This window comes from Ascaphus truei, chromosome 4 (assembly GCF_040206685.1).
Source record: "Ascaphus truei isolate aAscTru1 chromosome 4, aAscTru1.hap1, whole genome shotgun sequence".
Classification (NCBI taxonomy): domain Eukaryota; kingdom Metazoa; phylum Chordata; class Amphibia; order Anura; family Ascaphidae; genus Ascaphus; species Ascaphus truei.
The window spans coordinates 301809422-301819054 of record NC_134486.1 but is presented as its reverse complement, the minus strand read 5'-3'; positions in this window follow the sequence as shown (position 1 = coordinate 301819054).

Below are 9633 nucleotides of genomic sequence, written 5' to 3'. Positions count from 1 at the left end.
ATTCCTATGCTTATGCTTTAAAGAAACATTTCATCTTTACTGGTTTTCTTGGGAAGTTTGGGTTCCCCATGTTTTAAGCTACACTGGCGACACACTTTATTCGAGCTCGGCTAGTCCCACGAATTCGGGTATACCCGGGTGTACTGAGGTTTGTGACTGTTTTCTGCCCGAGTGCATTGAGGTATTTTCCAGGCAGGGATTGAAGCATTTTATTCCCGCTGGCTGCAATACTGCACAGTATATATATATATATACTGCATTACAATTCATGAATTTATGCCATCTGGTAGACACGCGAAGCATTGCAGCCTATTAAATCCTAATCATTATCATTTAACAGATCAGCCGTCCGTCAGCCAGGCATGAACCCAGGCTGGGAAGGCAAACACAACGGGGCTTGTCAGAGGTGAGGAGCGGCGCATTCCAGGTATCTGCCAGGTACATACTGGGTATTTGCTCGAATAAAGTGTGTCGGTGCAGTATGGCTCACACTTTGAAAACAGTCTTGAGCAATAAAAGTGAACACAGTACCACTGATTCTTCAGAGTTTCTCAAGGCAAAGAGAAAGAAAAAGAGGATGGGAGGCTGTTCAATTATAGTGGAAACTGCAGATGGAATAAAGGATGACCCTTTAACCTCAGGAAAGCCTGCATTAGAAGAGAACAGAGATATGCTGCAGCCTAAGGCAACTCACAGAATCATTCCTGGGGTAGTGGAAAAGAAAATGGATGCCAAGGTAACCACGGTAAAGATGCCTTAACTCAGGCACTTCAATCTGCATCGAATTACATTGATTGCCTCTATAGATGACTTGATAAAGAGCAAGAGGCCAAGGCTGCACTACAAAAGTGGCTGTCCACAGCAATTGCTAAGGATCAGTTGGAGAGTGACCGGGTGATCATGTTAAGTAAGCTGGTGAAGGCATACGCTGATTCTGCCTAGGACCAGAGTTTCATTGACCAAGTTGGCACAGCACAGAAAACCTCTAGAAGGGAGTTCACAGGCTTAGCACAGAGCTGGAAGCCTCTAAGGAGAGGAGTTGCCACTTCAACACAGAACTACGTTTAATGAGAGAGATATTCAAAGGATAAAATAGTGGTTTTGAAACTGCAACCCAAGAGTATACAACAAAAAACAAAAATGCCCAAAGCTACTTCCAATGTGACAAAAATACACAATGCAATACCTATATATCTCTTGTAAAAGGGTCATTCAGTTTAACCCTTTGGCCAAAGTGTCTTAAGCCTGCTGCCACTTACAAGGCATGACCGTAGCAGGTCCTAACACTCACCTGGGTTAAAATTCTTATTTACCTATATAATTACAAGAGATATATAGAGTAGTTAAAAAAAAAAAATCTGATGACCCCTAACCCATTAATCACCTTAGCCGTTAGTAACCGCTACAGTAATTAAGGGGTTAACCCACCCTCTGCCACTACCCACCCAGGAGGCCTAACCACCCTCCCCAGGCAACTACCCTCACCATTCACCCATTCATTGGTACAGAAGGTACATCATGCTCATATTATATGGGCATCATTTACCAATATAGCAAGATATGGGGAAGGAATATAAAAGCAGGCCCAAATCAAAAACATTACATAGCTAAATAAAACACAGCACATTGCAAAATAATACACACTACATAGCAAAATTAAACACATCACATAGCCAATGAAATTTGGTTTGTGGATTGGTTCGAGAGCCTGTGGTGTCCCCAGGAATCAGAGGGTGAAAACATCTAATGGTAAGGAAAAAAAAAATGTATGCTATTTTTCTTTTATAGGTTTTTAATAAAAAAATTTTTGTTGTGTAACGGGTTTTCTGGCCTGGCCTGACCCACCCAATCTCATATTGGCCCCTGTGGTCTAACCAGTCCCCATTACAGTGTTGTGTCCGGTGGTGTACCTGTTGGCAACAGGACTCCTGAGTCTCCCGCATAATGTTGTGTGGGGATTACCAACCCAGACAGGCAGCTGAGGTAGTGTGCTTGAGTCCTACCTATATCCAGCGCAGCGCCTCCACCTCATCAGGATCCCAGCGTCAGCTTGTGGATGGTCCTGGTGAGGAACTCCTCTGTGGTGCACTCCTCTGTGTAATCACTCCACACTTACACACGAGGGTATGATTTAACAAGATCATCTTTATTGACTTGCGGCGGGCCATCTGCCCCTCACAGCGGTTGTACTCAGCCGCTCATGTTCACCGCACTTCCCTTTGAAAGGTGTCTTTTCCCAAATTGGTGGATTCCCTATCTCCCCTCAGGGAGATATTCCCTGTGCCAGGTCTCTGGTCACAGTCTTATGAGCTGTCTCCTCCCAAGTCTGTACTCAGACTTGCTCCTTGCTTCATAACCTCTGAACCACCTTCCAACCACTCAGCAACAACCTAACGTTTTAGCAGTGCTGTGCCTTATGTATCCTCTGGGGGCTGGCACAACTCTGACATCACTAATCATGGATTCAGAGCATGTGACCACTCCCATCCATACATAGGGCACCTCACCAGGGTGTGAGGGCAAACCTCCATAATTACTGCTGGCATGCCCATAACTTACCAGGCCTTACTGTCAGCAGGAGAGATGACTGTAGCCATTTTACAGCATGGTTACATTCTCCCCCTGGTGAATCCCAACGACCCCGGCTGGGACCTAAATTTGAAGTACCTTTCTTCAGGAAGCACTGTAAAATGAATGACACAAATATTTAGTCACAACATTGACAGATTTCACAAAACATTGCGTCAAGCAAGCCCTGTCCAGCAGCCACTAACTTACGCAACATCCATCCTGTTCCCCCTAATAATAGTGACGAGGATCGGGTTTCTTAACTTTCCGACCCCCCATATCCAGGACGGTCACACTATTATCGCGTGGCAACCCCCTTTCAGGTCGATACACCACTTTGTGCTTATAGACATTCCTGCCTATACTCCACACCCGCATAAGGTGCGCTATCCCCTCAGCTCTGCTGCCCTTAATGGCACCCCCCTTATTCACCATATACTCCTCTATGGTCTCTCACAACCATCTGTCCCTATTGTCCTCGATTTCCTGCATAAGGGGTTCCGGGAACATAGGGATATTCCAAGCCATGGGAGTACTTGTACTTGGCGGTAATAGCCCTCTCAGCCCGGCTACACCGTGTTAAATTAGCATTCCCTGCCTTCCCTGGCAACACCCATGATAGGGGCTCATCTGGGTCCACGGGGTCTGTCAGTATACTGGGACCCTTGGGCTTTATACTGCCGTGGCAGATTTGAAACCACCGCTCCTGCATCTCCTTTTGCCGTTTCTCCGGCGTAAATTCTCCTTTAGCCCACCAGTAGTCTACCACATCCTCCCTTTGTAGTAGGAACCGAGTGCGGTCCATCCACCCCACATAACCCTCAAATAATGGGGCCCACCACCGGGTCTCCCTAGCCTTCTCGGGCTCTGATTCCAGGGAATCTCCCTCCTCCGTGTTCCCCCAGGAAGACACCCCCGATGTCCCGGTAGATCGGGACTTAGGCCACCCCACACATTTGGGCCTTCCTCTAATTTTACAATAGCCACGCTAGGGCTCCAACTAGACGTAGATGCCTCCCCCGAATAGCCTCCACTCACCGACCCATCATCGGACGTATAACTCGCCAGTCTCTCCCCAGTCCGTTCCTCACCGGTTCCCTGGGACCCTCCCGACATCCCCAAGCTGGACGTGGACCCACGGGAAAAGGTGACTGGGACAGGGGCTTTATCTAGGGCATGGGTTTGGGCATACGGACGGGCAAATGGTATCCGCGGGGTTCCAAACCGCTCTCTACTCCTTAGATTGTCCAGAATCACTGCGAGGACTCTCCGCTGGCTGAGCCTCACCCTTCTCAACTCTCCTCGCAGCGTGCCACCTCTTTGTTGTCACAGGTGATCGGGAAGCACTGCCCGATCGCCGAGGCGTCGCTGTCATCTCTCCGGTCGTTCCGCTACCTCCGCCGGAAGTGACGTCATCACCGGAACCGGAAACTCCGCCATCTTGCGATGGATCCCCATGCGGGATCTCTTCCTCTAGGACGACGTCCGGAAGTTCCGCTGCCTTCTCGTGCACCGCCTGGGCCTGACACCGCCTTTCCTCCACGGATGCCATCACCGGAGCCTGGTGAGAACAAGGGCTGCTCTTACCACTCCGCAGGGTGGGCGTGGATCGCCCGTCACCGCTGGACCTGCCGGTTCCAGGATAGGAAGGACTTCACCTCTCTGCCTTCTGCTCCACTGGTAACACCCGACTCCTCTCACTGATACTCCCGGTAAGTGGTACCATCCACCCGTTTTCTCCACAGGATACTGCCACAGGCCGGATCACTGCACCGGACGACACTCTGGGTTCCTCATCGGAGGAATCCGCTTCCACTCTGCTCGGGGTCACCGTTCGTGGTGACAGCCTTTTAGTCTCTCGGTCGGTACGCTGACCGACCACTCCTTTCTCCTCGGGCTCGGTCTTAACAACTGACCCCGATCCCCATTCTCCGGGATCCGCACCTTCTTTCCACAGTGCACCGGGGGATCCGGCGGACAGCCTAGCCGTATCCCCCGCGGGTTCGATAGTCTGGATGGGCACAAATGTAGGCATAGGCCACAGGTACTGCATACCACATTGCGGGCAGCATGCCACCGTGCCCACGGTACCGCCGGTTAGCCTGCATTGTAGACAGAGGCACACCACAGTCTCGGTCCCCACCACCCGAATCACCAGTAAGCCTCCTGGTACTGAATATGGCTGGGTAGATACCATGGCAGTCGCTTCTTGTGGCAGGCCATTGTCTTAGTAGGAGATACTTGCAGCAGCGGTCTGTTCTGTGAACTGGCTCCGCGAGTCTGACAAGCAGGGGTTGAGTTGCCAGCCACTCCCTTGACAAGCTCCACCCTCATCTGACAAAGCTGAAAATCACCCCCACTTGTAGCAATTATGGGCGGGTCCCACAGCTTAATAGGATGTCCTGTAATTGAGGCCGCACTTTTCACAGTCCTGGAGGGCGAGGCCACAGCTTTTGCACCATTACCCCCAACAGGGTGGGGTTCTTTCTTTGGCGCCAATCCCGGCCAACTGTCTGCAACTTTTGCAACTGCAGAATTCTCTGCAACGAGCCCACGCGGTCTCCCAGGGAAGCGGGAGCCGCCATCTTGGTTTGCCTTCCCAATCACTTTACCGACTGAGGTAGTCTTCTGTATAGCGCTCACTGGCTGGCAAGCAGATCCTTCATTTCCACCAGCCACAAGCACAATGTCCTCAACACTGTCCTCCAGGGTAATACCCTGCGGTCCTAGGCAGGACCAAAACGGTGCGGCTACAGCCTTAGCACCACTCCACAGCAGGCTCGTGAAAGTCATTTCCTAAGCATGCTCTTCCCCCGCACACACGCCATGTGCGCTCTCTCCATTAACCTCCGTCCGCCATCTTGGACCTTCCGCACCGCGCGGATCCTCCATTCTTGCGGTCGCCATTCTTTCACTGTACTCAGAATTATTGTACATGGAGCTCCTCTCTGCGGGGCAGCTACCACACTGGTACAATAAAGATTACCTTGATGCACCACCTTGTGTACCTAATGTAGGTTGGACTCATGTTTGCACTACCTCAGGCTAGGCTCACCCTCTCAGTGTCTGCTGTATCTCCTTCCTCCCAGTCTATGCTCCATTCGGTAAGTGGTCTGGAATGGGCTAGAGTACTCTGGCTCCTCCATGCAGTACTTGGGCGTCTACCTACTGTTGGCTAGCCTAGCGCAGACCCTCTCCAGAATTCCTGACCACGTTAGCAGGCTATCCCTTTAGGCATCCTACCAACTAGCACTGCCTCAAGGTGACTAGGACAGCTATAGCCCGGCTCCAAACCTCCAACTCCTTTCAGGCCCCTAGGTCGTCCCTGCGAACTGACAATACTCCATCAGCCCCCTGACTACCCCTAGGTCCGTCCCAACACAGCACAAAGTGGCAGCAGACACTCTCCCTGTTTCCCAGTGTGCCTAGCAAAAGCCTGTGCTGTTGACAGGTCATCTCAGCAGCGCCTCCAAATGTAACGGGTTTTCTGGCCTGGCCTGACCCACCCAATCTCATATTGGCCCCTGTGGTCTAACCAGTCCCCATTACAGTGTAGTGTCTGGTGGTGTACCTGTTGGCAACAGGACTCCTGAGTCTCCCGCATGATGTTGTGTGGGGATTGCCAACCCAGACAGGCAGTTGAGGTAGTGTGCTTGAGTCCTACCTATATCCAGTGCAGTGCCTCCACCTCATCAGGATCCCAGCGTCCGCTTGTGGATGGTCCTGGTGAGGAACTCCTCTGTGGTGCACTCCTCTGTGTAATCACTCCACACTTACACATGAGGGTATGAGTTAACAAGATCATCTTTATTGACTTGCGGCGGGCCAGCTGCCCCTCAAAGCGGTTGTACTCAGCCGCTCATGTTCACCGCACTTCCCTTTGAAAGGTGTCTTTTCCCAAATTGGTGGATTCCCTATCTCCCCTCAGGGAGATATTCCCTGTGCCAGTTCCCTGGTCACAGTCTTATGAGCTGTCTCCTCCCAAGTCTGTACTCAGACTTGCTCCTTGCTTCATAACCTCTGAACCACCTTCCAACCACTCAGCAACAACCTAACGTTTTAGCAGTGCTGTGCCTTATGTATCCTCTGGGGGCTGGCACAACTCTGACATCACTAATCATGGATTCAGAGCATGTGACCACTCCCATCCATACATAGGGCACCTCACCAGGGTGTGAGGGCAAACCTCCATAATTACTGCTGGCATGCCCATAACTTACCAGGCCTTACTGTCAGCAGGAGAGATGACTGTAGCCATTTTACAGCATGGTTACAGTTGTATTGCATTTTTTTATGCCCTTTCATTGCCGCTGTATTTATGTATGTCTCTTTATGGATATTCATACATACAGGGGATAAGCAATGGTTGTCAGTAAGATGTCAATTTTAGTGGTGTTTGAAATTGTTTCTTTCGGGAGGGGGGGTTGCTTGCTTTGTAATAGTGGCTTCTTTTTGGTAGTTAGATTTTGTGTGATGATGTTTACTTTGAGCTTTCATTTATTTATTAATGGTTTTGTGTTGTTCTTTTAATTGTTAATTGTGGTATTTATTTTGGATTGGATTAATTGGTGTGTGGTCATTTAGTTTTGTTTACTTCTTTATTTGTTTTTAGTTTCTCATTTTTTTGATTGCATTGGATCTTGTTTGTAATTGTTTTTTTAATTGACCATTGCATGGCATAGTGTTAAATGATGTCCATATAATATGGGCATGATGTACCCACTGTGCCATTCAATTGTTTTATTGGCATTTGTTATCTATTTCGTGTGCTATGTCATGTGCTTTATTTTGCTATGTGGTGTGTTTTATTTTGCTATGTAGTGTGTTTTATTTAGCTATGTAATGTTTTTGATTTGGGCCTGCTTTTTTATTCCGTCCCCATTACTTGCTATAGTGGTAAATGATGCCCATATTATATGAGCCTGATGTACCCACTGTACCAATAAGTGGGTTAAGGGTGGGGGTAGTTTTCTGGGGTGGGTGGTTAAGTCTCCTGGGTGGGTAGTGGCAGAGGGTGGGTTAACTCCTTAATTACTATAGCGGTTATTAACCGCTAAGGTGATTAAGGGGTTAGGGGACGTTAGATTGTTTTTTTTTATGTACTGTATTGTTTGTGGCAACGGAGGACATGGACGGTGATGAGGATGAGGACGGCCTTCATCATGGCAGCCTGGCAGGGGTGAGAGCAAGATTTATTTACTTTATTTATGCTATTTAATGTTGTCTTATAAAAGGCCAAATGAACTATTATCCATATGTGGATAATAGTAATTTTGGCCATTATTGAACTGTATGTGATAGGGGGTATGGGAGGGGGGGTGTATTTTTTTTAAAGTATATCTTTATTTGTTATTTTGGGGGCACAGGATTAGTATGGCAGGCTAGCAGGGACCCCCGGACACCTGCAGGGACCACCCAGGGACCCCTGTGAGGCCCCCGGACACCCATGGGGACCACCCGAGGGCCACCGCCGGCCTATAGTATAATTCCTGTGCATAAAAAAAAGATCTTTTATGTATGTTAGGGGGTATAGGGGTTGCTGGGGGCACAGGGGTTGGTGTGTTGTGTATTGCAGCGGTGCGCAAACTGGGGGGCGCAAGATTATGTAGGGGGGGCGCAGGCTGCGTGCGGGGAAACCTGGGGGTGGGCAGAGCTGTGCACGGGTGGCCAGAAGCTCTGCTGTGTCTGCCTGCAGAGGGGGCGGGGCCTTGCTGCGGGGCCTTCCCTGCACACAGACAAGCCCTCCTCCTCCTGTCTGTTACCCATCCGTTTTAAGCAGCACATTGGGGGACCTGAGCAGGCTTAGTTACTCCCTCCCCCACCCAGTCAGTGTGTGTGTGTGTGTGTGTGTGTGTGTGTGTGTGTGTGTGTGTGTGTGTGTGTGTGTGTGTGTGTGTGTGTGTGTGTGTGTGTGTGTGTGTGTGTGTGTGTGTGTGTGTGTGTGTGTGTGTGTGTGTGTGTGTGTGTGTGTGTGTGTGTGTGTGTGTGTGTATACGACTATTAAGGTTATGGTGGGTAAAAAAAGTGACTAAAACCCTGTCTTTCACCATTATCACCCAGCAAACAGCGCTTCCACTGCAGCAAGGGATTCTGGGAAATGACATGCAAATGAGCACACAGTGCCACTTTTTATCTCATGCTCACATTACATGAGCAACCCTTAGTCAATGCATGCTGCTTTAAACACAGCTTTTAAGCAAGGACTTGGGAGATGCAAAGTCAGTTAACCCACTCACAGACATGTTTCAACCTTGATGGGTATCATCAGTGTGAGGTTGGTTTGCTGACATTTGCTCAAATGAGATAAGAGTAGGTAATCACCACGACTATTAAGGTTATGGTGGGTAAAAAAAAGTGACTAAAACCCTCCACAGTAAAGCATAAAGCATCTGTAAATATTCCTGTACATTCATCTGCATGTCTTAGACAGGTCTGCAACCCTGTCTTTCACCATTATCACCCAGCAAACAGCACTTCCACTGCAGCAAGGGATTCTGGGAAATTACATGCAAATGAGCACACTGTGCCACTTTTTATCTCATGCTCACATTACATGAGCAACCCTGCAGTGGAAGTGCTGTTTGCTGGGTGATATTGGTGAAAGACAGGGTTGCAGACCTGTCTAAGACATGCAGATGAATATACAGGAATATTTACAGTTGCTTTATGCTTTACTGTGGAGGGTTTTAGTCACTTTTTTAACCCACCATAACCTTAATAGTCGTGGTGATTACCTACTCTTATCCATTATCCACAAATGAATATTAGTGCAGTTGTCCATTTAAAATACATACAGAACAATAAAGACATTAAATACATATAGCACTCACCCATGTGCGGCTGCCACAATGAAGGCCATCCTCATCTTCATCCTGCCCATGCCCCATCCGCTTCTGCAAAACAGACACAAGAATAAAAACATCCAATGTAATGTCCCCTAACCCCTTAATCACCATAGCGGTTATTAACCTCTACAGTCATTAAGGGGTTAACCCACCATCACACACATATCCTCCCCCACTAATCCCCCCACACCCTGAGGCCTAACCACCCTCACCCACTACC